This window comes from Littorina saxatilis, linkage group LG6, assembly GCF_037325665.1.
Source record: "Littorina saxatilis isolate snail1 linkage group LG6, US_GU_Lsax_2.0, whole genome shotgun sequence".
NCBI lineage: Eukaryota > Metazoa > Mollusca > Gastropoda > Littorinimorpha > Littorinidae > Littorina > Littorina saxatilis.
The window spans coordinates 20,635,369-20,663,168 of NC_090250.1; the positions used below are offsets into that span (position 1 = coordinate 20,635,369).

The window sequence follows — 27,800 nt, forward strand, 5'->3', positions numbered from 1 at the left end:
AAACCATACCTACTGGAACTAAAAGACAAATTTACAACCTGTGGTCTTGATTTCATGTTGAACATTATGGCTGAAGTAGCTTAAAGGCACAGTAAGCCTCCCGTAAACCATCACAGATACTGTCAGGCTTTTACACACAGTACAAACACCCTTCCATTTGAACGCTCACCAAACGGGAACATCCTAGGTGCCCTACGTAAAGAGCTAGCAATTTTCAAAGAATTAATTTTGCGGATGGTCTGTCAGACAATCGGACGGTGCTTTTTTGCGCTTCTGACCTAACTTTTGAAATCTAAATAATAAATGGACAGCTTGTTACACAAACATTCCTAAATCATGAAAGAAATCTTTTTCATCAAGACAAGATCAGAACAATACGAAGTTTTTAAAGTTTAAAAAAAGATAGCGCGGAAGCAGAGTCACGCAAGGTCGTGGTTCTCGTAGCAGACGACGCTGCCTGGCGCCAGTTCCTCTGAACCGTTAACCGCCACTGCTCTAGTTCGCAGCCGTTTCAATGTTGCATTTCAGATTCAAAGGTACACAATAACGTGCTATTGCAGATAAGCTTGCAGAGATTTGCATTGAAATGACAAACTGGCGGCTAAATTGTGAAAAAAGGGAAACTGGATTACACGGGTTCACGATGGCTCAGAGGTAAGATAAAGCACTCAAAAATAAATTCTTTGAAAATTGCTCGCTCTTTACGGAGGGCACCTAGAATGTTCTCAAGCGGTGAGTGTTGAAATGAAATGCTGTTTGTACTGTATGTAAAAGCCTGACAGTATCTGTGATGGTTTACGGGAGGCTTACTGTGCCTTTAACTGCTACAGTGTCACAGTGTACGGGAAGCAACTCTCATTTCGGCTTCCGTTGGTCAGAGACAAAATTGAACGTTTGTTGAATGCTGGTTCGGTCAACAAATTGCTTTGTGTGTGTGTGTGTAGGTGGTGGTGTGTGCGTGTGTGTGAGTGTGGGAGTGTGTGTGTGTGTGTGTGTGCGTGCGTGTGTGTGCGTGCGTGCGTACGTGCGTGCGGGTGTGCCATAGTGCTTGCGTGTGTGTGTGTGTGTGTGTGTGTGTGCGTGTGTGTGTGTTGGTGTGTGTGTGTGTGTATGTGTGCGTGTGTGTGTGTTGGTGTGTGTGTGTGTGTGTGTGTGTTGGTGTGTGTGTGTGTGTTGGTGTGTGTGTGTGTGTGTGTGTGTTAGTGTGTGTGTGTGTGTGTGTGTTGGTGTGTGTGTGTGTGTGTGTGTGTGTGTGTTGTACTTTGTCGTGCGCCTGCGTCCCACAAACCCCCAATGGCCAGGAACCCCGCCATCACCCCTGGCACAGGAGAATGAACAGCGACAAGACGTTCACCAGTGTTTGCTCCTCAATTCACTAGTGTCACCCTTGGTCCTTTGACAAGTCTAGGGGGATGGTCACGACGACCTTGCGTGTGCTAAGATAAGATAAGATAGGATAGGATAAGATAAGATGGGGTAAGATATGTTAAGATCAGATAGACAAGATAAGATAAGATAAGGTAAGATGGGGTAAGATCAGATCAGGTCAGTTTAAATTAGATCAGGTCAGAATAAGATAAGATAAGATAAGATAAGATAAGATGGGGTAAGATATGTTAAGATCAGATAGACAAGATAAGATAAGATAAGGTAAGATGGGGTAAGATCAGATCAGATAAGATCAGATCAGGTAAGATAAGATAAGATGACGTAAGATGAATTCAGATCAGATAGACAAGATAAGATAATACGAGATACGGAAAGATAAGAAAAGATCAGATTAGATACGATCAGACTGATTAGACAAGATAAGATGAGATCAGAGCTTTTGCAGTGAACATACAGATTGACTTTTCTTTAAAGCCCCAGTCTGTCTCAAATGGTTTACAGAACGATTTAAATCTTCTCACGAAAAAAACAGTTCTAACCTTATGGAACACACTTGCACTAGCATTTAACAGCATTAAATGACACAGTTCGTTTGAATGGCTATTTAGCTTGCGTAAACCACACACCAGATTTCGTGGTTTATTTTACCCCTGAGCCATCACTCATTGTCCTTTTTTTCACAATTTCGTCGTCAGTTTGTGATTTCAAGGTCGTGTTTCCCTAAGCAGACGAATGTTCTGCATATCACTTGTTTTTTTGAAGCCAGCCGCCGCCGATAAGTTCGTGTGACTCGCATTTGTTTGTTGCATTTTAGATTCAGAGGAACACAATAACGTGAAATTGCAGATACAGCGAGTCGCATTAAAATCACAAACTGACGACGAAATTGTGAAAAAAAGGAAAATGTGTGATGCACCGTGAGTCGACTCGCCAGTTTGAGCCAGTTGCCTTTGTTTGCGCGAATGAGGTGTATTTTAAACTGTTCGCATTTCAGGACACAGAGCTCCTCCGTTACCACGCAGAAAGTCTTGTTTTTCAAACGAGAACGCGTCAAGTCAACATCTTGTCAAGAGGAAAATACTTTTGCTTCGATTTTCCACCGTATCTGTTTTTAAGCTTCGGTAATAAGTTTTGTCTCGTCATCAGCCACTGATGTTAGCACTTTACGCACAGTTAAATTAGTGACGCAATCACAACTCTCATACCCCCTCCCCCCTACCCTTCCCCAACGATTAAGAAAAGAAGAAAAAAAGAAGAAGAAAATTCAACCCCTCTCGACACTGCCACTCAGGAGTTTGTTAATTACTCTGCATGGAGTGGTGTTGAATACTGTGTGGGCATGGGATGAATAAAATGGTGTGTGTGTGTGTGTGTGTGTGTGTGTGTGTGTGTGTGTGTGTGTGTGTGTGTGAGTGTGTGGGCGTGCGTGCGTGCGTGCGTGCGTGCGTGCGTGGGTGTGCCTGTGTGTGTGCTTGAGTATTTGAGTGAGTGCGTGCGTGTGCGTGCGTGTGTCACAGTGTGTGTGTGTGAGTGCGTGCGTGCGGTGCGTGTGCGTGTGTGTGTGTGTGTGTGTGTTGCTGTTGTTGCGTACGTGCGTGCGTGTGTGACAAAAATTGTCTTGCTATTACGACCCACTTACTGCAGAGTACAAGCCATCCCCTTGGCAATCCTCAACTCCTCGTCGAGCAAGAAAAATAATATGCTTTCGAAAAAAATCACCAAAAGTGCAAAAGACACGTTGGTGTACATGACTTTTTCTTTTTGTTCTGTAGCCGACTTGGTTCCATATTTACGGGTTCCCTAAGAAACGGTTTTTTCGTTTTTCAAGTCGTTATCTGCAACGCTTTTGACAAATGCCCAATCCAGTAGAACAAACCGTACTTTTGCACAAGTCTGCTGTCAGTATTCGTCAGCATTGGGGAGGACCTGAAAACAATATCACAGCTTGTGACAAATATCCAGTTTTATGAAATCCACAGACTTTTCACGTCAATACTTCTCGACCCCATGGACAACTTTCATTCGTAACAAATGGCAGCTTCAGTGTACGAATAAAATGTTAGTTAAATTGTAAGTGCATTACTGAATACACACTGGTCGGCCCAGTTTTATGGAATCCACAGACTTTCAACGTCAATACTTCTCGACCCCATGGACAACTTTCATTCGTGACAAATATCGACTTCAGTGTAGTCTCATCAACAACAATCACTCCCGCTGCCGACTTACTTTCAAAAACAGTATTGGCGCGTGTGACGAATGTTCACTGCAATAGAGGTGACACCCCCGAGGCTCCAACAGGCACAGAAACCGGCTTATCTCCAATTATTGCCACCACCCTTTGGCACTTCATATATCAGCCATCATTTTTTCTCTATGGCGCATAGGGAGGTTATGCACTGCTAGGGGCATATTTTTGCGATTTGTCTCAGCTGCCTTGTCACTTCTGTAATGGTGTAATCATAAGGAAGAGAAAAAGAATCGGAGCTTTTTAATATTTTTTAGGGAGACATCATTCATTCTTCTGGATAAGTTTGAGCGAGCTGGACTGCATGAAACCCTGGCGTTTCGTTTTGCTGATCACGGTATTACACAGATGCTGATTTCAGGAGCCGAGGTCTTGTCGATTTCGTAAATGAAAGAGGTTACGCAGAGGGTTACGAACACGCAAAGCCTACGTATTTCGTAGCTCCGCAAATGCGTAACTCGGTGGTCACGACGCATACTAGCTCAGTCGTTTGCGGAGCAACGTATGACGTTTGGGTCTTAAACGGGGAAACCCGTTTTCGATTCGCATGCTTTGAGAGTAATGCTGTTCGTAGGCTCTGCGTATATACGCGTAAAATCGCGAAGTATTCTTCAAGACCTCGGCCCCAGGTAAAAGTCTGTCGACAGTTCACCGAAGACGAGAAGCGTTATGATATGTGTCCTAACTGTGACAAGAACACTAGGTCGAGTACCTTCCCAACACTGGCGATGCTGCGCGTGTCCTCCGGACCGTTTCTTCCAAACTGATATATAAAAACTTACTCCGAAGTTGGACAGGAAAATATTTACATTCTACAAAGTATTCAGGAGATGGGGGTAGAGGGTGGACGGGATCGAACATCAGATTTGAAAACACATTCACAGTATTCATGCAATTCCTACACGATTGCTTCACAACCAAAGATCCGCTTTTGGAAAACCCATCCCTTATTTTTAATCAAAGCCCTGATTTCAGATTAAATCTTCATGCGTTTGGAGTTGTTTTTCTCTTTAAGAAGCTTTTGTGATGTTCGGGAATTAAGCCGTTGGGACGGCAGTTTTGACAGGGACGCAGTTCCTGCGTCGTTATTCCCTATTGTTCGCATTTTTTCACCAGCCTTCGTTTTTTTCTCCAAGAAAGCTTAATCGGAGCGATACTAGCATTTACGTTGGCTATTTCTTCGGCCAGCAAAATGTCAGGAAGCGGGCACGGATAAACAGGCTGGGGCTGTGCTGAGCGGTGGAAGATTGTTATCCTTAGAGATCTCAAAATGTTTAGATGAATCAATCAGCGAGCCACACCATGTTCAGTGGTTGACTTACATGGTCTTGCCGTAACGCGTTAAAGCCCATTCGTGCAATAACAGAGAGCACGAGGGAATTGTAGCCCAAAAAGAAGAACAAGAACAAGAACAAGAAGAACAAGAAGAAGCAGAGCAAGAACGAGAACAAGAACAAAAACAAGACACATTTGTCAGTTTTTACGTTTAGTAGCAACCAACTCGTCTAACAATGTATCCATGGTGGTTCTTCGCAGATGTATTGAACAGAAATCTATTAATACACTCATACGTATACACAGACAAAATGGAGTGGGTCCATAAGGTTGCACCTTGAGATATTAGGGAGATTTAAAAAACGAAACGTCGGGACGTTTCGTTTTGAAGTTGTGGTAAACGTCATCATTTCGGGGGTCTCTCGCTGGAAAGGTGAAGGTCAACTGAAACGGAACGTGGAACGTCAAAACGCAGTCACGTTTTCCACCCCCAAAAAACGAACAATATTTCGTCAACTTTTGTGAGTATTTTTGCACACTAACAGTTTTATTTGTTGGCCATTTTATGCATTGCTAGATTCATCAACCCTTTCACAGTCTTTCAGCGCTGAGAATGTGTTCATTGGAGGTAGACAACTGTTGTGAACTGAAATATTTTGAAGGGTGCTGATCCTGGTACATTTATCCAACTTCATGGTGAGAAAGCAAATGGCGAAGCAGAAGTAGGTCATCGCATCGAATTTTTATTCTGGCTTCGTATGTGATTTTGTATAAACAAAGTCTGTGTGATTTATTTGGACTGAAAATAATCAAAGTATGCCCGATTCTGGACCACCTCCTAGGGTTTTTTTTCCATTCTGATCGAGGACAGACGTGACAAGTACAAAACAACCCCTAGTTGGGGAAAGGCTTCTAAATCGGCACAGGCGTGTGCACAGGGCCGTTTTCTGAGAATGGGGAATACTCAGGGTATAATTGCCTACATGGTTCGGTAGAGCTCTTTGCCATAGGCTGTTACCAGTTGTAAAAATTGAGATGCGTGAAATGGATAAAAAAAATAATGAGTTCGAATGAGTAAATCTTGGAATTCAACATGAATGATCTAATTTTTGTGAAATACAATTGATGATGAGCAGGTGCATGAATTGAAAAATGTGAAGCTCTTGTGTGTGCAATGCGAGTATGTCAATCCTTTATTGACTCGTGGAGTTGAAATTATGCCATGCCCAGTCAGCGGATCATATCCTGCCATGCCCGGCCTTTCATTCCGAAACGAAACGTGAATACATCTAAATCTTGTCTGCGGCCTATGCCGTCTCGTTTCACGTTCCCTTTCGCGGGGTGACTCATTCACCAAACGAAACGAGCTGCAAAACGAAACGTGCTGTCTTTTAAATCTCCCTAATATCTGATGGCTCTCACCTTTTGGCAAGCTCTGTTTGTCCATGCTTTCCTGGCTCCTTGGGTAGCGGGTCCCAGCTACAGCGTAGTGACAATACTCGACAACATTTGATCAAAGAGGTAACAATTGCAGGATGCGCACATGACTCAGATGCCTAAAATCCCTTCGCTGAGGGAGACAGAGACAGAGAGAGTGAAAGAGAGAGAGGGGGAGGGGGATGGAGGTGGGGAAAGAGACAGAGAGAGACAGAGACAGAGAGAAGGGGATGGAGACAGAGAGGGGGGAGAGGGAGACAGGGAGAGGGAGAGGGCAAGAAAGGGGGAACGGATAGAGAAAGAGAGAGAGAGAGATAGGGAGACAGACAGACAGACAGACAGACAGACAGACAGACAGACAGACAGAGACCGAAAGAGCAATTTGAAGCAAAAGCGGAAAATGTAATGTAAATAAGGAAAAGCACTCTTTGCTGCTGTCTTAATTTGTCTTGGCATTAAATCTTTACACAGCCTTCTATACCAGGAAATTCCTTGTGGTCTGTTTCTTTTTCCTTTCATGTTCTGCTTCTTCCTTGTTCGTTTCATTGTTAGACGGGACCAGTGGCCTTAGTGGATAACACGCCGGCCTCCCACGAGGAAGATCGCGGGTTCGAATCCCGGCCACGCCTGACGTATTAAGAGTAGAGATTTTTCCAATCTCCCAGGTCAACTTATGTGCAGACCATCTAGTGCTTTATCCCCCTTCGTGTGAACACGCAAACACAAGAACAAGTGCGCACGGAAAAGATCCTGTAATCTATGTCAGAGTTCGGTGGGTGTAATAGAAACACAAAAATATCCAGCATGCTCCCCACCCAAAAGCGGCGTTTGGCTGCCTGAGCGGCACTTTAAAGATCATGGGAGATTCAACACATGAACAAAGAAGAAGAAAAAGTCCATTGTTATTCTGTTTTGCTCATCTTTCTTGACATGTTGTCTTTTGAATGGCATGTTGTCTTTTTAATGGCATGTTGTCTTTTTAATGGCATGTTTGCAGCGTCCAAGACTCAAAAGGAGCATCTCCCCTCTCGATGAGGAAACAAAGTAATTGCATTTTATTTTGCGTGTAGCGTCCATGGCTTCCCTGGCAGATCCTCATTAGATATACATATCCGAACGTCAAGAAGAGAGGTGTGCGTGTATGAGAGGGGTGCGAACAACAAGTAAACACGTTCTCTATGTGTCTCTGTGTTTTCTGTGTCTCTGTCTCTGTCTGTCCGTCTGTCTGTCTGTCTGTCTGTCTCTTCCTCTCTCTCTCTCTCTCTCAGTCTCTTCCTCCCTCTCTCTCTCTATTTTCCTCGCTCTCTCTCTCCCTCTATCTTTCTATCTCTCTCTCTCTCTCTCTCTCTCTCTCTTTCTCTCTCACTCTCTCTTCCTCTCTCTCTCTTCCTCTCTCCCTCGCTTCCTCTCTCTGTCTCTGTCTCTGTTCCTCTCTCCCTCTCTCTCTCGCTTTCTCTCTCTATATATATATATATATATATATATCACTCTCTCTTCCTCTCTCTCTCTCTCTCTTCCTCTCTCCCTCTCTCTCTCGCTTCCTCTCTCTCTCTCTTTCTCTCGCTCTCTTTCTCTCTCACTCTCTCTTCCTCTCTCCCTCGCTTCCTCTCTCTGTCTGTCTGTCTGTCTCTCTCTGTCTCTGTCTCTCTCTATCTCTCTGTCTGTCTGTCTGTCTCTCTCTCTCTCTCTCTCTCTCTCTCTCTCTCTCTCTCTCTCTCTCTCTCTCTCTCTCTCTCTCTCTGTGTATCCTCCACGCAAATCTCCCGAAATGCTTCCACGTAATACGTTGCTTTCTTTTTCTTCTTGTTGTTTTTCTAACTCTATTTCTTTACTTTTTCGAGTTTGGTTTTTATTTTGCAATATCCAGCACACGCATCGAACGAAATCTGCCGTTTCTACCGGCATCGGCGTCTGAATGCATCCTTTGTTCGCATGTTACTTATGGTGCCGTTTTATGCCATTTCAATCCTTCGGGTATTCCTTATGCTTTAAAGGCACACTTCTTCTCATGAACACAGAAACCTGATTCCAGAAGAACCAGGCTACATGCTGCATCTCGTCTTTTGGAATCCAGTCAAACGCCGGAAAATACCGCAGCACCATCTACGGCAGGTTGAAGAGATACAGAATATGTTGGTCGTCTTTAGCTGTTCTACCTTGGTTTAAGTAAAAGACATGCTCCCGATCGAACCTCAAATCGTGTGTAATGAGACAGAAATGGGCAATGAACGGACATTGAAAGCCTCGTTCAGAGCGCGACACGTCTGACATGTTGTACATGTCAGTTTGTACGGACGCTCTCCTTTCATGCTCCTTGCTGTACGTGAACTTTCGGATTCGGTTTCGATATTTGATCGAGTATTCGATATTCGAATACCCCTCCTCCCCCGAAAGCGGCGAATGGCTGCCTAAATGGCGGGGTCAAAAAACGATCATACACGTACAAATCCCAAAACATGAGTGATCGTGGGAGTTTCAGCCCATGAACGAAGAAGAATAATCCTCCCACTTTGCTATGGGCTCAAAGCCTAAGCAATAAAATATTCTGACTTCTGACTTCATGAACACAGTTCTGTTCACTATTTTAAATCTGCTCAGACTTTTCCACAGAATTTGTTTGTTTGTTTGCTTAACGCCCAGCCGACCACGAAGGGCCATATCAGGGCGGTGCTGCTTTGACATATAACGGGCGCCACACACAAGACAGAAGTCGCAGCACAGGCTTCGTGTCTCACCCAGTCACATTATTCTGACACTGGACCAACCAGTCCTAGCACTAACCCCATAATGCCAGACGCCAGGCGGAGCAGCCACTAGATTGCCAATTTTAAAGTCTTAGGTATGACCCGGCCGGGGTTCGAACCCACGACCTCCCGATCACGGGGCGGACGCCTTACCACTAGGCCGACCGTGCCGGTTTTCCAAAGAATAAAGTCATCCTTCCACTTGGACACATACCAAAGATCAACATCATGTCTGCTTCCCGTGTAGCGTGGTGTTTATGTGTGAATGAATTGTGTAGATTAATACTTGTTGCTTTCAATAAATTAAATCATTAAAAAAAATCACAGAAAGCATCTAGACTGTCGAATTTGGGTGTGTGTGCAAGTAGAGTCCTAAACACCTATGTTGGGTATGTGTGCAAGTAGAGTCCTAAACACCTATGTTGGGTATGTGTGCAAGTAGAGTCCTAAACACCTATGTTGGGTATGTGTGCAAGTAGAGTCCTAAACACCTATGTAGGGTATGTGTGCAAGTAGAATCCTAAACACCTATGTTGGGTATGTGTGCAAGTAGAGTCCTAAACACCTATGTTGGGTATGTGTGCAGGTAGAGTCCTAAACACCTATGTTGGGTATGCGTGCAAGTAGAGTCCTAAACACCGATGTTGGGTATGTGTGCAAGTAGAGTCCTAAACACCTATGTTGGGTATGTGTGCAAGTAGAGTCCTAAACACCTATGTTGGGTATGTGTGCAAGTAGAGTCCTAAACACCTATGTTGGGTATGTGTGCAGGTAGAGTCCTAAACACCTATGTTGGGTATGTGTGCAAGTAGAGTCCTAAACACCTATGTTGGGTATGTGTGCAGGTAGAGTCCTAAACACCTATGTTGGGTATGTGTGCAAGTAGAGTCCTAAACACCTATGTTGGGTATGTGTGCAGGTAGAGTCCTAAACACCGATGTTGGGTATGTGTGCAAGTAGAGTCCTAAACACTTATGTTGGGTATGTGTGCAAGTAGAGTCCTAAACACCTATGTTGGGTATGTGTGCAAGTACAGTCCTAAACACCTATGTTGGGTATGTGTGCAAGTAGAGTCCTAAACACCTATGCTGGGTATGTGTGCAAGTAGAGTCCTAAACACCTATGTTGGGTATGTGTGCAAGTAGAGTCCTAAACACCTATGTTGGGTATGTGTGCAAGTAGAGTCCTAAACACCTATGTTGGTATGTGTGCAAGTAGAGTCCTAAACACCTATGTTGGGTATGTGTGCAAGTAGAGTCCTAAACACCTATGTTGGGTATGTGTGCAAGTAGAGTTCTAAACACCTATGTTGGGTATGTGTGCAAGTAGAGTCCTAAACACCTATGTTGGGTATGCGTGCAAGTAGAGTCCTAAACACCGATGTTGGGTATGCGTGCAAGTAGAGTCCTAAACACCTATGTTGGGTATGTGTGCAAGTAGAGTCCTAAACACCTATGTTGGGTATGTGTGCAGGTAGAGTCCTAAACACCTATGTTGGGTATGTGTGCAAGTAGAGTCCTAAACACCTATGTTGGGTATGTGTGCAGGTAGAGTCCTAAACACCTATGTTGGGTATGTGTGCAAGTAGAGTCCTAAACACCTATGTTGGGTATGTGTGCAAGTAGAGTCCTAAACACCTATGTTGGGTATGTGTGCAAGTAGAGTCCTAAACACCGATGTTGGGTATGTGTGCAAGTACAGTCTTAAACACCTATGTTGGGTATGTGTGCAAGTAGAGTCCTAAACACCTATGTTGGGTATGTGTGCAAGTAGAGTCCTAAACACCGATGTTGGGTATGTGTGCAAGTACAGTCTTAAACACCTATGTTGGGTATGTGTGCAAGTAGAGTCCTAAACACCTATGTTGGGTATGTGTGCAGGTAGAGTCCTAAACACCTATGTTGGGTATGTGTGCAAGTAGAGTCCTAAACACCTATGTTGGGTATGTGTGCAGGTAGAGTCCTAAACACCTATGTTGGGTATGTGTGCAAGTAGAGTCCTAAACACCTATGTTGGGTATGTGTGCAAGTAGAGTCCTAAACACCTATGTTGGGTATGTGTGCAAGTAGAGTCCTAAACACCGATGTTGGGTATGTGTGCAAGTAGAGTCTTAAACACCGATGTTGGGTATATGTGCAAGTAGAGTCCTAAACACCCATGTTAAAGCTTTGCTAGATCTGAAATAGTGAGCTGCATCGTATACACAGACAGGCCTGTGCCTTTAGTGAAGTTTTGTCGCCATATCCTACTCCAATATACTCGATAAGAAGAAAGATTAATTGAATAACAAGTCGCGTAAGGCGAAAATACAACATTTAGTCAAGTAGCTGTCGAACTCACAGAATGAAACTGAACGCAATGCAACGCAGTAAGACCGTATACTCGTAGCATCGTCAGTCCACCGCTCACGGCATAGGCAGTGAAATTGACAAGAAGAGCGGGGTAGTAGTTGCGCTGGGAAGGATAGCACGCTTTTCTGTACCTCTCTTCGTTTTAACTTTCTGAGCGTGTTTTTAATCCAAACATATCATATCTATATGTTTTTGGAATCAGGAACCGACAAGGAATAAGATGAAAGTGTTTTTAAATTGATTTGGAAAATTTAATTTTGATAATATATTTTATATATTTAATTTTCAGAGCTTGTTTTTAATCCGAATATAACATATTTATATGTTTTTGGAATCAGAAAATGATGGAGAATAAGATAAACGTAAATTTGGATCGTTTTATAAAAAACATATTTTTTTTTACAATTTTCAGATTTTTTATGACCAAAGTCATTAATTGATTTTTAAGCCACCACGCTGAAATGCAATACCGAAGTCCGAGCTTTGTCGAACATTACCCGACCAAAATTTCAACCAATTTGGTTGAAAAATGAGGGCGTGACAGTGCCGCCTCAACTTTCACGAAAAGCCGGATATGACGTCATCAAAGACATTTATCAAAAAAATGAAAAAAACGTTCGGGGATTTCATACCCAGGAACTCTCATGTCAAATTTCATAAAGATCGGTCCAGTAGTTTAGTCTGAATCGCTCTACACACACACACAGACAGACAGACAGACACACACACACACACACACACACGCACATACACCACGACCCTCGTCTCGATTCCCCCCTCTACGTTAAAACATTTAATCAAAACTTGACTAAATGTAAAAATGGACTCTTTTTTCTGGAACTGACTTGCTAGCATCTATCTACGGACTCGTTTCGTCATTGCTTGAATTCAAGAAGTAGGCTACATTCACTCTATAATACAAAGTCATAGAGATGGGATTTTTGGGGTGTGTTTGAGACTTTTATTCCAATTAATATTTTCGGTTAAATATGAACTTTTTCAGGGCAGTTTCTAACAGCTTGTTCGCGGAGAAGTTACATTTACCACAAACTTGTATTCCAATCCAAGCGTCGGATTACATATTTCAGACCAATTCCTGTCGGCTTGTTAGTGAAGGGTGTCCCTTTAAATCCTCCCCCTCTCCCCCCAAATCACATATCCCAGACATAAGAACATGTGATCTTTTAGAACAAAATTGGTTATCTCAGCTGCCTTTCGCATATTTTTGCCGTCCGCTTCCATCATGTTTCTTCCCTTGCTTTGATTAATCCTTTTCTTTATTCCTCGTCTTCTTCTGCAACTTCTTCTTCCCTTTCTCCACTGGTATTATTCCACCGTCTAACAACGTTTGTGACACCATTTTTTCTCCTTTCAAAAATGCTGAATATGTCCGTAACCTGTCAGTGTGTGTTTCGGCAAAGTGCGAGGTCCATAGCGAAACTTTTTTTCCCTCCTCCTCCTCCTCCTCCTCCTCCTCCTCCTCCTCCTCCTCCTCCTCCTCCTCCTCCTCCTCCTCCTCCTCTTCTTTTCACAAAAAGGTTGAAGTCAAAAAAGAGTTTCCTTGACCGATATGCTATTAACATTCTGCGGTTTTTAACCAGAATATACTCTTTTTTTTCTTCTTTTTTTTTTTTTACTGAAAAAGCTGTTTCCAATTTCTTTGAGCGTGAAGAGATCCGATGAAGGACTCCGCGAACTCTTTCGCTTTTGAGGTGCATAGAAAATTTTTTTAAAAATGTTGTCGCACGGACCCCAAAACAAAACTGTAAAAAGATCGTATGTTGCGCACATAAGGGAATCGTTTGTATAGTGTTGTGAAGAGAGAGAGATTTTAGACAATTAATTGTATTAGCCGTATTGGAAAGGCTGGTGAATTCTTTTTATTTAAAATGATCCATTTAATTTCAGAGATTTGATGCTGTTTGGAGGAAATCTGTTCAATCGATTTCTTGTTGAGCGAGCGGTTCAACACAAGTAATTTTAGGTAATTGAAAACCAGTGTGTTTGCCATAGATAAATCAAAGCGCGGAATTACATACATCGGAGGTTTATTCGCTACATTTCACACACAGAAAAGCCATACTGTGACAATATTTGACGATAAGAAAATTATGTATGGGGGTATTCTGGTTTAATCACGCAAGCCGAAGACGAAAACGAAATATATTTTGAAATTGTATTTGTGTAGTGATCTCGCACAAAGCTAGTATCTTTGTGAAATCTAATCTTTCATTTGCTCACAAATGTATTTTTCACGCGTTTTAACGCCCTGTGTGACAAACTCGTTTTTAACTTGTTTTCTTCTCCATGTTCAAACTTTTCTGTACAATATTTCACAAAAACAAGCCAAACCTGTTCGAGTCTGATATGTTCGGTGCTCTTAAAAAAAGAGATTTTTATTGTTCATCCAAAGGGATAGGTTAAAAACAGGAAATACAAATTAAGAATAAACATGTGTGATTTCAGAGTCACAATATCGTTTTATATAAAGACATCAGTACCAAACTTTGGATGTATTTGGACTTATCTACTGTCATACCTGATATCTCCATTACCAGGAAAAGTGCTAGTACGGCATATGTCAGAAAGTAAGCGATATACATGTATACACAATTGATTGTTTTCCTTTTGGTCTCACCAACGAATGATTGTTGATACACGCACCATCATATTTTACATACACACACACACACACACACATACACACACACTCACACACACACACACACATACACACACACACATACACACACACACACACACACACACACACACACACTCACACACACACACACATACACGCACACACACACACACACACACACAGACACACACATACACGCACGCACGCACACACACACACACACACACACACACATACACGCACGCACACACACACACACACACGCACGCACGCACACACACGCACGCACGCACGCACGCACGCACGCACACACATACACACACACAGACACACAGACACACAGACACACACACACACACACACACACACACACACACACACACACACACTTAAGTAAACCAAACCACACACAAAAAGAAAACAAGTCGCGTAAGGCGAAAATACAACATTTAGTCAAGCTCAGTCGAACTCACAGAATGAAACTGAACGCATTGCATTTTTTCTGCAGGACCGTACACTCGTAGCATCGTCTGTCCACCGCTCGTGGCAAAGGCAGTGAAATTAACAATCCAGAAAAACGCGGTAGCGGTTGCGCCGAGGAGGATCGATATAGCACGCTTTTCCATATCTCTATTCTTTTTATATTTAGTCAAGTTTTGACTAAATATTTTAACGTAGAGGGGGGAATCGAGACGAGGGTCGTGGTGTATGTGTGTGTGTGTGTGTGTGTGTGTGTGTGTGTGTGTGTGTGTCTGTCTGTCTGTGTGTGTGTGTAGAGCGATTCAGACCAAACTACTGAACCGATCTTTATGAAATTTTACATGAGAGTTCCTGGGATTGATATCCCCGAACGTTATTTTCATTTTTTTGATAAATGTCTTTGATGACGTCATATCCGGCTTTTCGTGAAAGTTGAGGCGGCACTGTCACGCTCTCATTTTTCAACCAAATTGGTTGAAATTTTGGGCAAGTAATCTTCGACGAAGCCCGGGCTTCGGTATTGCATTTCAGCTTGGTGGCTTAAAAATTAATTAATGACTTTGGTCATTAAAAATCTGAACATTGTAAAAAAAAAATACAAATTTATAAAACGATCCAAATTTACGTTCATCTTATTCTCCATCATTTTCTGATTCCAAAAACATATAAATATGTTATATTTGGATTAAAAACAAGCTCTGAAAATTAAATATATAAAATTTATTATCAAAATTAAATTGTCCAAATCAATTTAAAAACACTTTCATCTTATTCCTTGTCGGTTCCTGATTCCAAAAACATATAGATATGATATGTTTGGATTAACAAGAAGAGCAAACGCTCGATCGAGTCACTTTCGCAGTTCTGAATATTATATGAGGCATCAGATGGACAGGAAGAAATTGCTATTCACAACACAATGCATACCTGAAGAATTCAAGACATACCTGTGACCTTGAAAAAGGTCAAAGGTCACCAAAGCAGACGTCAAAGTGTAGAGGTCACTGGGAGTCACGTTCACATAAAATTTGAGCCCGGTCACTTTTATAGTTTCCGAGAAAAGCCCAACGTTAAGTTGTGTGTTGCCGAACAGAAAAGGCTAGTTATCTCCCTTGTTTTTCTGATAACGTTCGTAAAAGGCTACAGATGTAAATACTTTGATGTAAAGAATAATCCTACAAAGTTTCAATCACATCCGATGAACTTTGTCAAAGATATAAAATATCTAATTTTTCCTTTGACGCTGACCTGTGACCTTGAAAAAGGTCAAAGGTCAACGAAACCATCGTTAAAGTGTAGAGGTCATTGGAGGTCACGACTGCTTTGATAGTTTCCGAGAAAAGTCCAACGTTAAGGTGGTGTCTACGGACGGCCGGCCGGACGGCCGGCCGGCCGGACAGACTAACACTGACCGATTACATAGAGTCACTTTTTCTCAAGTGACTCAAAAACACGCTCAGAAAGTTAAAACAAAGAGAGGTACAGAAAAGCGTGCTATCCTTCTTAGCGCAACTACTACCCCGCTCTTCTTGTCAATTTCACTGCCTTTGCCATGAGCGGTGGACTGACGATGCTACGAGTATACGGTCTTGCTGAAAAATGGCATTGCGTTCAGTTTCATTCTGTGAGTTCGACAGCTTGACTGAATGTTGTATTTTCGCCTTACGCGACTTGTTAACTCTCTGAACGTGTTTTTAATCCAAACATATCATATCTATATGTTTTTGGAATCAAGAACGGACAAGGAATAAAATGAAATTGTTTTTAAATCGATTTCGAAAATTTAATTTTTATCATAATTTTTATATTTTTAATTTTCAGAGCTTGTTTTTTAATTCGAATATAACATATTTATATGTTTTTTGAATCAGAAAATGATGCAAAATACGATAAACGTAAGTTTGGATCGTTTTATAAAAATATAATTTTAATTACAATTTTCAGATTTTTAATGACCAAAGTCATTAATTAATTTGTAAGCCTCCAAGCTGAAATGCAATACCAAAGTCCGGCCTTCGTCGAAGATTGCTTGGCCAAAATTTCAATCAATTTTATTAAAAAATGAGGGTGTGACATTGCCGCCTCAACTTTTACAAAATGCCGGATATGACGTCATCAAAGACATTTATCGAAAAAATGAAAAAAACATCTTGGGATATCATACCCAGGAACTCTCATGAAAAATTTCATAAAGATCGGTCCAGTAGTTTACTCTGAATCGCTCTACACACACACACACACACACACACACACACACACACACACACACACACACACACACACACACACACACACACACACACACACACACACACACACACACATACACCACGACCCTCGTCTCGATTCCCCCTCTATGTTAAAACATTTAGTCAAAACTTGACTAAATGTAAACAAGTCGCGTAAGGCGAAATTACAACATTTAGTCAAGCTGTTGAACTAACAGAATGAAACTGAACTCACTGCATTTTTACAGCAAGAGCGTATACTCGTAGCATCGTCAGTCCACCGCTCGATGCAAAGGCAGTGAAATTGACAAGAAGAGCGGGGTAGTAGTTGCGCTGAGAAGGATAGCATGCTTTTCTTTATCTCTATTCTTTTTAACTTTTTGAGCGTGTTTTTAATCTAAACATATCACATCTATATGTTTTTGGAATCAGGAACCCACAAGGAATAAGATGAAATTGTTTTTAAATCGATTTCGGAAATTTTATTTTAATAATAATTTTTATATTTTTAATTTTCAGAGCTTGTTTTTAATCCGAATATAACACATTTATATGTTTTTGGAATCAGAAAATAATGAAGAATAAGATTAACGTAAATTTGGATCGTTTTAGAAACAAATTATTTTTTTTACAATTTTCAGATTTTTAATGACCAAAGTCATTAATTAATTTTTAAGCCACCAAGCTGAAATGCAATACGGAAGTCCGGCCTTCGTCGAAGATTGCTGGGCCAAAATTTCAATCAATTTGATTGAAAAATGAGGGTGTGACAGTGCCGCCTCAACTTTTACAAAAAGCCGGATATGACGTCATCAAAGGTATTTATCGAAAAAAAGAAAAAAACATCCAGGGATATCATTCCCAGGAACTCTCATGTCAAATTTCATAAAGATCGGTCCAATAGTTTGGTCTGAATCGCTCTACACACACACACGCACAGACAGACAGACAGACAGACAGACAGACACACACACACACACACATACACCACGACCCTCGTCTCGATTCCCCCTCTACGTTAAAACATTTAGTCAAAACTTGACTAAATGTAAAAACGAATGCGCACAAAGCTAGGGAGCTAACGTACAAGTCAAGCATACATTTCTACGAACTCGACACCACTATATATTATGAGCTTCAGAGCATCAGAATTAGCTTGATTCATGGCAGAATGATTTTAGTAGAGCACTTTAAATCTGTGCAATGTTAAACCTGCCAGCCAGACTCTAAATGTCAATTTTTCGGAACAGGCCCCAAGGGTAGCAGATAAAACAACATACTGAAAGGAAGACTTTCATGTGAAACAAGTCCTCTCTTCTTCGATTGATTAATTTTCTTTCATCTTGATGAGTTGAACGAATTTCTTTTGAGAGCAAAGGTGCGTGACCACCGTCTCCACTGTTGGCTTGTCAACCTATATGGCTATACGGGATTGATTCAAGTTTGTTTCCGTTCTCAGTTACATTGTGGTCTCCGTGTTTGACGGGCGCTGTGGCGTGGTGGTAAGACTGACGTCGGCCTCTTAATCGGAAGGTCGAGGGTTCGAATCCCGGCCGCGGCCGCCTGGTGGGTTAAGTGTGGAGATTGTTCCGATCTCCCAGGTCAACTGATGTGCAGACCTGCTGGTGGCGTATCCCCCTTCGTGTGTACACGCAAACACAAGACCAAGTGCGTACGGAAAAGATCCTGTAATCCATGTCAGAGTTCGGTGGGTTATAGAAACACGAGAATACCCAGCATGCTTCCTCCGAAAGCGGCGTATGGCTGCCTAAATGGCGGGGTAAAAACGATCATACACGTAAAAATCCACTCGTGCAAAAACAGCCCACGAACGCAGAAGAAGAAGAAGAAGAAGATTCAAGTTTGTTTCCGTTCTCAGTTGACATTGTGGTCTCCGTGTTTAAAACCTGCCTCTACAGAGCGTGTAAATAAGGCATTCCCTACGCGCTGCCTTTGTCAGATCAAGCACTCTCAATAACAGCAAGTCTTTGCAGGCCATGGCTTTCCAGAAACGAGAAATATCTTATGCCAATGAAAAGGGTGAAGCCGTACGTATGCTTATGATAGTCCCCTGTATAAGAGCGTTGTGTTTGTCAGAATACAGCACCAACGAGTTACTGATATGCATTGAAGTTGAAAAACAAAAGAAAGCGGTACTCACCAACACAAAAACAGCACAAAGACAAGATCGAATTGTCGCTTATGGAGGCTTTTTGTCAGTTTGTTTGCTTAACCCCCAGCCGACCACGAAGGGCCATATCAGGGCGGTGCTGCTTTGACATATAACGTGCGCCACACACAAGACAGAAGTCGCAACACAGGCTTCATGTCTCACCCAGTCACATTATTCTGACACCGGACCAACCCGTCCTAGCACTAACCCCATAATGCCAGACGCCAGGCGGAGCAGCCACTAGATTGCCAATTTTAAAGTCTTAGGTATGACCCGGCCGGGGTTCGAACCCACGACCTCCCGATCACGGGGCGGACGCCTTACCACTAGGCCAACCGTGCCGGTTTATGGAGGCTTCTTCGGGACTGTGAATACACAGAGTATCATAACATATTTGTGTTGTTTACATATTATCAATTTAAGTTTTAGGAGTAGCGCCAAGCTGTCTTTTGGCATAAGTAGTACTTAGCGTAAATGGCAGTGGGAAAAGATATAGGGTTCCATTCTGAGCCAATGATGAAATGTGAAATGATTTCCGTGGATGAATTTGAAAGTGGTCAAAGATTGCTGGAATGATTTGCTATATCTCCCGCTAACAATCAGGAAAGAAATTGGAAAGCGGGACGTGGGAGATAATGCATGTATAAATATATAGAACGAAATGAAATTGAATAGAAATATTTTGAAATAACAAAAACAGTAAAGGATCTACAATTGAGCCTTGCGCAACACCATAGGCATACTCTAGAGACGATTGACGATACCGGATCCCTGTGAACATGCGAAAGCTGTCGTTAGATGATCAAACTGTCAGGAACATAGAAAACAATGTTATTGTCTTGAAAGCATTTTACCCCGTCTATGATGACAACCCGTTAATGGTTTTAACAGTGTTTATTCAACAATTCATATGTATTTGAACATGATACATGTTACGGATCATCAACAAGCTCAAGCTTATGGTGGTGACCCTAACGGGAGAATTTAACATATGGATTACTATAACTTGCGACGAGACTTCGACAAGTACTTTTTAAACCAAAACAAACGAGAAACAAACAAAATGTGCAAACATGCATATATATATGTACATATTTGACAAAAAGCAAAGGTGGAGACAGGACACGACAATAGAATGGACAAAGAATATAAAAGGAAAAGAGAGAGAGAAAAGGAGAGGGAGAGAGAGAGAGAGAGAGAGAGAGTAAGCGAGAGAGAGAGAGAGAGAGAGAGAGAGAGAGAGAGAGAGAGAGAGAGAGTACATAAGTATACATCACAATTGCATATACCAATAACAATCGCTATAACTTCTTAATTAAATTTAGACTTAAATTATCTATAATGAATGGGGCATACTGCACTCAAATTCGTTTTGCCCCAAGTCGGCCAGTTGAAATAATATATTCCTGTTAATGAGTTAAAAGCTTTCGCATTATTATTCAATGACTAAGATTCCACAAAACCAATTTATGTTGTTGAATAAAGACCATACGTGTATCCAGGAGAGCTACTTAACTCAAAGTGCGTGAATTAAGTGGGCTTGCTTGTATTTTGAATGTAATTGGTTAGTAAGCTAAATTTGTAAAATAATTTCAGCAAACGTGTTTATGTGAATAGGTTTTCGCAAACTATCCATGAAATGAGGACTAGCCGCCAACCTGATGACCGACAAGAAAGGCCACATTCACGTTACAAACTTGTTTTCTGTTTCTTTCTCTCTTTTAAAATTCTGGACCCGTACAGCATTGCTTTGGTAACATGTATGACGGGCGCTGTGGCGGCCGGGGTGGTAAGACGTCGGCCTCTTAATCGAAAGGTCGAGGGTTCGAATCCCGGCCGCGGCCGCCTGGTGGGTTAAGTGTGGAGATTTTTCCGATCTCCCAGGTCAACTTATGTGCAGACCTGCTAGTGGCTTATCTCCCTTCGTGTGTACACGCAAGCACAAGACCAAGTGCGCACGGAAAAGATCCTGTAATCCATGTCAGAGTTCGGTTGGTTATAGAAACACGAAAATACCCAGCATGCTTCCTCTGAAAGCGGCGTATGGCTGCCTAAATGGCGGGGTAAAAACGGTCATACACGTAAAATTCCACTCGTGCTAAAAACATGAGTGAACGTGGGAGTCTAAGCCCATGAACGAAGAAGAAGAAGAAGAAGGTAACATGTATAACCCTAAAGTACGGATCCAGTTGCTATAGCTGATAGGGTTTACTTTGATCACTGCTATCCCTAATGGGTGCTCTCGCTGTGTACATCGCTCCGATTTTGCTGTACATCAAAAGCTTACAGCTCTCTTTGTAAATAACATGACTGTGTTTTTAGAACGTTTAAGTTTCCGTCTCTAAAAGCTGTTGTTGTACAAAGATGGTGTAATCTTTCAAAGCTGTTATTGTACAAAGATGGTGTATACATTTTCCTGAAACAGCTTTATCTTGCGTTTCGCGCAATGGGAGAATTAAGTCACTCTTATTTTACAGTTCAAATCAGTTCACGGGACGGTCCTAAAATGCACGCGCGGTGACACGTGAGATCGATCAAGCGGCGCCAATTATGTACATACCAGGATAAGCAACACAGACTGGGGGAGTACCAACTGCGAAAGCGCCCATTGTGCATAAAAGTGGTGACATTAGACCCCATCGGCGTTTCTATAGCAACAACAGTTTGCTGGTAGGTTGCTAAAAACGCGTTTAGGTGTGCTTACTATTCAGTCCAGGGAACTATTCCGCCAATTAAGGAAATATATCTGCAATCAATGTCCCCAATTTCTCTCCTTTCTCTCCACCGTTCAAAGACCCTATAAGGTGCCAGAACCGACCGTGCTGGTGCTTTGCCCTTCTCTCTAAGCGATCAGAACGAATCTTCTTGCCCATTGTCCCAGGCAAGAGGTTTAAGGTTGAGCGCTCCCTTACAATAGCCATCAAATGAAAGGCAAAGCGGGCCGGATGTTTCCTGAGTGCGGGCTTCAGAGACCTGAATCGAAGTCTCGGTGAATGTTTGATATCGGGAGAGGCACGGAGTGTGTTTAACGTAGCGTGAAAGTATTTGTAGTCTCCGGCTCCTTTCTTTGCGCTGCGAATCGATTGGACTATAATTATATCGATGGTAAGCAGTTCCGACCATTTCCGAATGTCCATAGTTTTGTTTTACCTTGCTGCGGAACCGAGTTAGTTTTGCCAGGAAATGTTGAAATCTCGTGGCTTTCTCTATCGGAGTGACCATTTTCTAGTGTTTACAGTTTTTTCCGTAGCCCGCGGAACGGATTAGGTTTTCAGCAAATGTTGAAACACGGTAGCTTAACTTTTTTGGACCAAAGTGGTGCTCGGGTATAAACACAACGAAGCTAGAGTAAAATGTTCGGAGAACAGGGAACACTTTTCAGTCTCTGTCCTGTCCTGCGGATGTAAGAGTGCTTGTAGTGCACAACATAGTGCGTTTTCATGTCATGCTCTGAAGCTCCTTCTCACGATTGAGAATGATGAATAGCCTGAAGGGTAGACAGAGGGTAAAGTGTTTTTGATAAACAGGCCGATTCATTTATCTTGCATAATCTTCCAAGGAGCTAAACTGTCATTCGTCCATCGACCCAACGTTCCTCTCGCACAGATTCTCTAAAGAATACAAGACTCATTCGGCCGAAAATCGACCGTTACAGATAATTCGAGAATGTTGTATACACTCCAAGGAAAAATAATTGGGGCATTATAAAAGTTTAACGACACGTACGCTTTGTTAAACACACTTCAAACAAAAATAATTGAGGCATTCTCAAAGTTTCATGACACGCACTCTTTGTTGAACACACTTCAAGCAACAATAATTGGAGCAACCAAACGTTTCATGACGCTTACTGCTCAGGCTGAAGTAGAGGAATTCTGAAAAAGTCCTTCAGAATAGACAATCATATTAATTATATATATCTGAAACCAAGATGTGTTCAGGTTTTTGCTTTGAAAGCAAGCACACCATCCCCCAGATGTACTGTTACTGAAACTATTTAAAAAAAGAGATTCTTTTTATTAAAGAAGGATATTTGTCAACTTCGTAATAGCACTCTAAATTTCCAAAACAATAATGGCCCGATTAAATAATGTTGCAATTCTCACTCTAGTTGAGAGATCTTCTTTTTGTTTCCAAACATTGCTATCATTATAATTAATTTAAAAACCCGCGACATTCCCCTCTCGGATATGACTATTATTTTTGATAGTTGACAGAATGATATGCCAAGTTGAAAATGGATCTCTAGGGTTCAGCATTTAAAATGTAATTTCAGCGGATTGAGCTACAATAACCCTTTGATTCGTTGATAAGTCGTGCCACTACATGGTCCTTGCTTCCTTCAAGGAAATCGAGTGGAGATGTCGACAAGTCATAAAAAAGCATCGCAATAGCCCCTTCCTTTTCCACATCTTCAACGCCCTTCGATCAACATCAGGAGCCCTTTGGCCCAGGGGCTATGTTTTTTTCATTTATTGAATTCCCACAGATTCCTGAAACCCTGCACCATGCCTAAAGAAAATTATTGCATCGCAGGCCACCTGACGGAAGAGGGATCGTCGATTTACAGAATATCACTGAGTGCGGGCGCAGAATATCTTGACCATTTTTCATCATTCTAGAGCTATTTCAGCATACTGACAGCAAAGTGGGTCATGCACGTGCGTACACATCCAGGTAATAGTCTATGTCATGCCAAACACTGTGGCCGCGGGGTCTAGGGCAGTACTTGCTAAACACGTACAGTACCTAATTGAATTTCAGCTTCATTTACGACCATCATGTCGCCCTGTCCTATCGCTCTCACATTTATCTTATTTTCTCCTCGCTACAAGGACGAGGGACTATCTACCGAAGTCATTCATTTTCTCGCCTCCCCACCCAAGCAATCGACTGTGAAACTTGTTTTCATTTGCAGCGACAGAGCCGAAAAGTGTTAGGTCCCAAGTACGTGATTAAGCGAATGTGAGCGGCGACGAAAAGATGGACGAGTTATCGAGCGGACAGTTTATTTTGCGCTTGGACAAATGCAAATGGCGCTAGGCGTCTTGCTGCTCCGGTGACCTATAGCGCTTTGCGGGTCGACTCACGCGTCTGCCCGTCTTCAGGGCAATGGATGTTCTACGATGCCAGGCCGGCCCCTCCGGCCGCAATTTCTATGCATCCTGTGCAAGACCTTCATTTCCCTGGCGCTTTCTCTCTCGACGTTTTACTGATGCTAGACAAGCGTTGAAGTGGCATGGACTTGCATCCATGTCATTGCGTTGAGCGACATGTTTGCCTGTGGAGTTCCTTCTCTTTCCTTTTTCTCCCTTTCTTTCTTTTTATTTCTTTTCCCCCTCTTGCATTCTGCGTCTCAGTTTTGTTTCAACGAGTTTCCGGCCTCCCGTCCCTCAGGAGACGGTTACTCTAAGCACGGTGTCCAGATTTAAAGCGCGGCCAATCCGTATACACGATTTTCTATGGGTGCTAATCTGCGGAAGACGTGCGGCTCTTTATAAACAAGATCAATGTGATAAAGCACCAGACAATAAGCTACAGCACACTCCAAAGATCGTAGAGGTTTTTGCTCAGCCTAGTACAACATGATAGTCACTACAAAAGAATTTCTGATGTATTCAGGTCTTAAAAAGGGAGTCTTAAAATGGAGGTACATCCATAGAGGTTGTGAATTTTTTTTAAAATCTATTAAAGCAAGGTCTTTGAGGGGAGGGGGGGGGGGGGGGCTATAGTCGGGGAATCCTACAACGGGGTTTTCACTGTATCTGTCTCGGAACCGCACACGAGTGAGCGTAATAAATATGGCCCTACATGTAATGCGTGCGGCGAGACACAGAACAAAACATTTGTTTGAATTTTTCTGCTGACCTAGATGTGAAAAACATTGGGGTTTTCACTCGGGGTATTGCATCAGCCACTGAGATTTACAGCTCAATGATATCAACGTCCCCGATATGTTTGCGAAAGCTTTAATAGTTTAGACTGAGAGGAAAGAAAAACGGCAGACCTGCCAGAAGTACCGACGGACGGACGAACACAACCAAAACAACGGCACTCAGTTGGAAAAGATCCAGCGTTTTCCCATTTTTAGAAATCGGTGGGGTTTTATCTACTTCGACCCAGACTAAGACTGATGAAAGAACACTGTCGATTGGTGCAGACAAATTATTGCCGTTGGTTTTAAGCGCTTTGCCAGCGAGGCTTACAGTTTACCCAACTTTAAATTCCTGTCTTCCCGCTGGACATCGCCAGATGACAAGTTTGCCTCTTCTGCAAGCTCCGCTTACCTAGACAGACCGTAAAACATGAGGGTAATTTTTTTTTATCGGGGGAGGGGGCGGAGGGCAAGGGGATATTTCAAGGAATCGTTTGACACATAATTTGTTTCCCCTGCGTTTGTACAAGTATTTATGACTACTGACCCAGACTAACGAAGAATGACTGCCCATGCCCTTCGCGAGGAGATAAAATTGCAACCATGGCCCCTTTGTAAGGGGGACCAATATTTTCCGCTACACATGTAGAACCATAAATTCCTGTTTTTCGCGTCGGATACTGTCAGATGACAAGTGTTTCTTGTCTTCAAGCCAGACAGGAAAGCTTGTGAAATATTGGAAGTCATTTGTTATTTTAGAAAAGCGTCAGTTTGTGCTCCTGTGCAGACTGATAAATAAATCACAGTCGGTGCCCGTCGCTCGATTACAGTAGCCCCTTCGCGAGACACTGCCACTTTTCGCTATTTTGAATTTCTCTCTTCACACCGGGCATTTTGCAGATAACAGTGGTACCTGCGACGAAAGGACGCCCTTGGGACCAGTTAAAAGTGTCCCTACATTACAGGTGGCCGGTCATGACAGGTATATTTTGGTACAGATAATAGACAAGGGGACTCCAGAAGGTGTCCTTTCATGGGAGGTGTCCCACTCATCAAAGGGGCCTCACATCGCAGGTACCACTGTACAAGGTTTCTTGATTTTGCAAGCAAGACTACCTGAGTATATGATTTGTTAGCACAGTACCGTTAGAGTTTAAAGGCATTGCCCTAAGCAGTTACTAAAATGTGCCGTTTCTTTTCGCGTTGACCATTAACAACAGCAATAATACTCGCCTTTAGCAGCTCATGAAAAATTAAACCTATACCGTTCTTTCTTTCTTTATTTGGTGTTTAACGTCGTTTTCAACCACGAAGGTTTTATCGCGACGGGGAAAGGGGCGAGATGGGATAGAGCCACTTGTCAATTGTTTCTTGTTCACAAAAGCACTAATCAAAAATTTGCTCCAGGGGCTTGCAACGTAGTACAATGTATTACCTAACGGCATGCATTGTCATTATAACTAGACCGGATAAATGGTCAACATTGACTGTTTTGGGTAGACAATTGATTGGTGGTTTTTTTCATTGACATGCAGAAGTAGTTAGGTTGTATCTATTTTGATTTTTTTGGTCAATTTTAACGATGGGAACTCAGCTTTTGCGAATTCCATTTTCGAAAGCTTCCGTGTGTTCGGTTCCACTGTATAGAGACTATATCAAGCTGTTTGTCAATTTCAACGATGGGAACTCAGCTTTTGCGAATTCAATTTTCGGAAGCTTCCGTGTTTTCGGTTCTACTGTATAGAGACTATATCAAGCTGTTTGTGGTATACGGTAGAGGAAAAAAAAAGTACTGTTCCAGCAACTGGTTATAACCAAAACGGTGTGACCACAGAGTTCTACTGACATCCAAACGCATCTTCCTGGTTGTTGTTTTTACGAGTAGTATAGACAGCTTGGTAAAAGTAAACTTGGCCGTCTCGTCTCTCTACCATACTGAGTCCATCATCTTGCAGGCGCCCAGGGCTGAGATGCACGGACCCAAAGTGGGTGTCACCCAAACGGGAGAGAACAAACCGCGGGTTCTGATTCGTTGAAATCACAACAAATCTCAGTTTCAACTAATCCAACACTGCGGGTGGCTCCCGTTTGGGTGGCAATTTTTTTGTGCACGTCAGCCCTGAAGATGGGTGTCTTAATCCTCTAGTGTCCGGTGCCTCGTGTGTACTGGGCAATTTGCGTGAGTGTCCATCTCTGTCCCATGGTCCTACTGAGAATTGGGTCCACTTTGTAGCGAGATCAAATAACGAAGGGGTTTAAGCGCTCACAACACGAGATAATAGTACGTGAGAATTATGCTGTACGAGTCTGCCGAGACTATAAAGAGTAAGAAGCAGTTCCCCCGAGAAAAGAGGATGACTGCCACAATGGCGTGAGGGGAAAAAAAAACTGGCTATACACGTAAAAACACACTCGTGCAAAAACGAGTGCACGTGGCAGTTGCAGCCCACGAACCCGGAAGAAGAAGAAGAAGAAGAAAAGGAAGTGAATAACGAAACGACTTTCATTCACACTTTGTACCGGGCAGGATATATGTAAGCGTGGGTGTATTGTGTGCCATGATAATTTTTTGGGTGTAGTTGTGTGCCATGATCATTTTTGCCAAGTGCTTGATGGGTTTAGTGTGACGGCGAGTGCCTCAATTCGAAAAATACAAAAAACCTTACATAAATAGATTTTAAAAATGGTATAAAGCTGCGGGCCTTATTGGCTTAATTACAAATCGTCTTTCTAATGTTAATGAGGCGTTACATTAATTGTCATGGTAATGTGAATAAAACGGACCATAAAGCGTGTGGATATAATGTGGCTGCCAATGTAAAATAAAAAATTAAAAAAATTTAAAAAAAGTCAAACCCTCTATTTTTTTTAGATCTCTTTTTCTGCCTACGTGCGTGTGTGCGTGTGATTAGGTAATCATCATCCGTAAAGGTTAAATTGCTGAATGCTAACTTTT

At 42.4% G+C, this 27,800-nt stretch overlaps 2 protein-coding genes and 1 long non-coding RNA gene across 3 annotated transcripts in view; 1 reads left to right on the top strand and 2 right to left on the bottom strand.

Annotated features, from left to right (window-relative positions):
- LOC138968738 (folate receptor gamma-like) overlaps nt 1-27,800 on the bottom strand; it is a 376,265-nt gene that overhangs the window by 193,705 nt on the left and 154,760 nt on the right. The gene's annotated exons all lie outside the window — the stretch shown is intronic.
- Nucleotides 1-27,800, bottom strand: part of LOC138968740 (uncharacterized) — a 330,336-nt gene that overhangs the window by 138,420 nt on the left and 164,116 nt on the right. The window lies entirely within an intron of this gene.
- Nucleotides 1-27,800, top strand: part of LOC138969616 (gastrin/cholecystokinin type B receptor-like) — a 99,263-nt gene that overhangs the window by 38,159 nt on the left and 33,304 nt on the right. The window lies entirely within an intron of this gene.